We start from the raw sequence: 4,974 nt of genomic DNA, 5'->3' as shown, positions 1-4,974 counted from the left end.
TTTACATTAGGATTGGATCACCAAAGTTTAGCCCAATCATAACTAAGGACTAAAGTCTCACTTAAACTAAACTAAATCAAATCAAATTCTGCCAATCCACAGACTAATTCCTAGACAATTCAATTTGTTCTTTAAAAAATTCACTTAAGCTAGTGATCTTTTATTGGCTCTAACATAGTTCAAGTTCAACCAAAATAACTTTATCTCGAGCATAATATACATGATTTAACATGAGCTATCCTATGAGCCTAATATCAATAAATTGCTCTATCAATACAGAATTATTTAACCCCAAAATATAAGAATTTAAAACATATTTCATTTTAGTATCTCAATTATAAAATATAAATATGTAGCATATAGAAAAAAATAAATTTTATTCTATAAAATTTTCGAAGCGTTACAGAATAACCCTTATATTATCTAGAAAATTGAATTACAAGATCAATGGTTTTAAAATAATCTAACGATAAATATGGTTACGAATTGAACAAATAAATGCAAGTTAGAAGAACAAACAAATAAATGGCTTTAACTTAGTTCGAGTTTAACCAAAATAACTTTATCTCGATCATAATATACATGATTTAATACAAGCTATTCTATGAACCCAATATCAATATATCGCTCTATCAATACTGAATTATTTAACCCCAAAATATAAGAATTTAAAACATATTTCATTTTAGTCCTCAATTTTAAAATATAAATATATAACATATAGAACAAATAAATATTATTATATAAAATTTTCGGAGCGTTACAAAATAACTCTTATTTTATCTAGAAAATCGAATTATAAGATCAATAGTTTTCAAATAATCTAATGATGAATATGGTGACGAATTCAAGAAATAAATGCAAGTTAGAAGAATAAACAAGATTAGAAAACTTAGGGTTATGATTTCACCTAATTATCAAATATGATATTCAAAAACCTAATTATCTCTAATAAATTTTTCATGTTTATAAGCAAGAATCCTAATATAATTATACACCCTCTCTCGAGTACATGGTAAAAATTAATCCAAGAAATTAATTTCAATATCCCTATTCCGAAATAAAATCAAGATTTATCAAGATCGTGGTTCTTAGATGGAACATGCATCGAAGAATCTATAATGTCTTTCGAAACCTATAAATTTTAGGTTGTGTTAATCTTATGATCGTGTCTAAATTCACCTCTCTCAAGTATCAAAATTGACTAGCATTTATTCATTCAATTGATGACCAATTAATTGAAAGTATTAAAATCAATAACATAAATAAACGAAATGAAAAATTTCATAGAAGTAACTAAAAATAAATTCAAATCATACTCTCGAGTTTTGGCTAATCAAAACCCTAAAAGAATAGTTTAGTTCATGATAGATGCCATTAAATCTACACAATTCATAAAGAATAACATAAAGAGAAGAAAAATAAAACTATTTCGTGGATGGTTGGGTAAATCTTCTACACTAAGTTGCATTTGTCGCCTTTTTGATTTCTTAACCCTTGCCCCCTTCTTACTCGGTTGAATTGTCCTTTGAATTGTGGTCTTTAGATTTGTATTTATAGTATTTTGAAGTTTTTGAAGAGTTTGGGTTTGATTGGGCCAAAAAGGAGTCCAAAAAATTCAAAATTCTTTTTTTCCCGTCCAGTGGTGTTATGGCGCCGTGATGCTACTGATTTTCAGCATTAGTGGTGTTGCGACGCCCACTTTCGAGTGGAAAAAAGCATTACGCATCTTTTCGTATTTTTAACATAATTTCTTTTCCTGATATCCGATTGAGGTGATTCAAAATGTGTTGGGAAGATAACCCAAAGAGCTACAACTTTACTTCGATGGCTTTTTTCAATTCGAACGTTACTATTTCAAAAACTGGTCTCAATCTCTAGCTAAAAGTACAGAACATACTTGTGCGGGTTACGAATTGATTTGTGAACATTTAATCATATTTCACTCCTTTTTGACTTCTAATTACATCTGGATGACTCCTAACAATTTTCAATTATCATTTTGTAATCTGAATCAACTATTGAAAAGTTGCAATTGAGTTCTCAAACTTTGGATTTCACAATTTTTCGTTGCTATTCACTTCTTTCTTTCAAATTTAGCCTTCAATCATCAAGTTTCACCAAATCAACAACAATTTCTCCTTGATTCATGCCAATATCACTCTTTTCTTTAAGCTTTATACCATTCAAACCAATTTGCCTAATCTATAAAATAATATTAGAACACACATTAAATGCCATAAAACTCTGATAATCAAACGAAATATCAAGATTAGGGTCAGTGAAAATCCTTCTCCTTCCTTTTTTGGGGAAGAAAAGGAGGATCTAAACAAAATCAATGAAATGGAAGAAAACGTGACTAAATGATCCTAGTTACTCTTCGGGATAGAGTAGAAGAAGGGAGTGGATTATCAGATGCAGAAAATGTAATTAATCTTGAGTAAAATAAATACTGCGACTTAGATCTTTTCAATAAAATCATCATGAAAGATTCGTTTTAGATTTATAAAATTTCTATAGAATCTTTTCATATTCCTTCTATGCTACAAGTTTTCTGAATCCGAAAGAGAGTACTTGGGTTCTCCCAATAACTAAAAAGCGTAGCATGCCTTAATCTTACTAGGGTTTGCGGTGGTGAAGGCAATGTTATTTTTTCGTTGTGGTTTCATTCAAGAAGGATTTATCTAAACCAATTATCTAATCATTCTCGAGAAGGATGAATCGCACCCAAAAAGGAATTTATTGATTCTCTCCCAATTGGTTGGACTATAGGTGCAATGATTTACTTCACGGGTGAGTTCTCTGGTTCATGTCCAGGATGGCCTAGCATTAATATGATGAGCGAACCACACTCATCATTTATACATTTTAATTTCATTATATAAAAATGTATCACAACTTCTATGTCGAGGGCTTGTTTGATGGCAACTCACCTACGACGCCACAATCTCAATTTCAAAATAAATTTTTCGACCTCAACGACATCCCCATTCCCGACAATTTGCCAGATGTGGGCATTGACAAAGCTCATGGAGTAGTCATCCAATTGATTTGGTTGGTATTGATGAAAAAGTTGCAGAATCAAGGGTAAAATAACCACAAAGTGTTGGAATACTTTAAATTGATTTCAACGGGTTATAAAGTCGACAAAGTCCAAGAATGTAAAGCAGCATGTAAATATTGTCAAACACGATTGACATGGCACAAACGAGTTGATACCACTCACCACAACCGTTACTAGATGAAGTGTCAACCAAACACAAACCTGGTGAAACACAATAACACAACTGCAATTTAGTAGTCATTCTCCCGGTACTATTTCTAGTACATTACAAACATGGATATATTTAGAAGAATATTGTCATGAATGAATGTTGGAATTCGTTGTTCGTGCTGAGTTGTCGCTATGCATATGGACAATCAATAGTTCACAATGTTCGTTAAAGAATATCTTCAACCGAAGTATGTTGGAATATGTAGAAATACTCTTCATTCCAATTGCATTGAGTATTTCATTACATACAAAAAAATAAAAATAAAAAAATACATGATTTACAAAAAAATTGGCAAAATTATATCTTTCACTTCAAATATATGACAATGCATTAATAAAATTTTTTTATATGGTTGTAACTGTACACTACGTAGATCCACTTTTGGATTATGCATAAAAGAGTAATTCTTTTAAAATATTTTAGTTTCTTCACAATGCTAACAATGATGTATGGGGTCCCAATTTGCAAAGTATTAATATTTAACTATGATGTATGGGGCTAGAATTGGGGATGCATTAGTCTATATTACGATATCACTAAGTAGAAAACAAGCATTCGTAGAATATTGAGCAACATTTGGTATGGAATCCAAACAATTTGTAACCGACGTAAGGTATAAGTGGAATTTGACTTACTTATTATTCAAATAATGTGAATGATATGAAGCATTCATCACTGGATTTTATAATTCAAGGCTTAATAACGAGATTGTTTTGTTTGATGCCGATTAGAAATTGATTTTTAAGTTAAAAAAAATTGACAAATTTTTATGATTCTACAAATATCTTATCTTGGGTAGTATACCACACTAGCTCTAAATTTCTTGAACGTCTTTTTGTTATTGCAAGAACTTTCAACAAAGATAGAAATTATCCTAGTTTTACTGAAATATTATTTTCTATAGAATTAAAGTTTAAAAAATATTGGGAAGACCTACCATGTTATTTTCTTTAGCACAAATAATGGACCCCATGTACAATTTGAAAGGTAATAAACATGTTATTAGAAAAATCGCAAATTCTTTAAATTTTGATATTCCTATAACTTATTATAATTTAGAAAACACTTTAACGTACGAATTATATGCACAATGATTATGTGTAAATGTTAGTCGGACACTCTCCGCACCTCCCTAACGCTAATCTTAGAGAAGATGATTAGGAAATATTGAATTTACTTACAAAATATAGGGATGAAAGATTCGAAGCAAGTTCTTCTAGCATATCTCCTACATATAATCAAAGTACATCAGATGTAGGTCCAATTGGAATCCCTACAGAATCAAATTAATATTCTAATCGTCAAATGCTTAGGATCGTGGATTCAGCTAATGAAATGACTTTTGCTATTTTAATTTCGTCGTATTCGTGCTTTGTAATTTTCTTAATAATATATTTTTAAAAAAAATTGTACATGTAACAAGTTGTTCATATATACCCTTGCTTGAGTCACATTATTCTTCTAAAAATGAATTTTTAAATAGTGTATTAATAATAAATGTATTGTTAAAAAATAAGAAAAAATTTTGAATTTGTATGTAATATTATTTTATTGAAGAACATATGTTAAAATGATATCAAATCACTGTTTAAAAACATATATTTTTTTAAAAATGTAGATCAAACAAGGCTATAACTTTAACTCCACTCACTAAAAAACTAAGTATGTTGATTCCGAACCCCAAAAGGAGGAAGAAATT

The sequence above is a fragment of the Olea europaea genome, chromosome 12 (assembly GCF_002742605.1).
Source record: "Olea europaea var. sylvestris chromosome 12, O_europaea_v1, whole genome shotgun sequence".
Classification (NCBI taxonomy): domain Eukaryota; kingdom Viridiplantae; phylum Streptophyta; class Magnoliopsida; order Lamiales; family Oleaceae; genus Olea; species Olea europaea.
The sequence above is the reverse complement of the archived record's forward strand: the minus strand, read 5'-3'. Positions refer to the sequence as shown.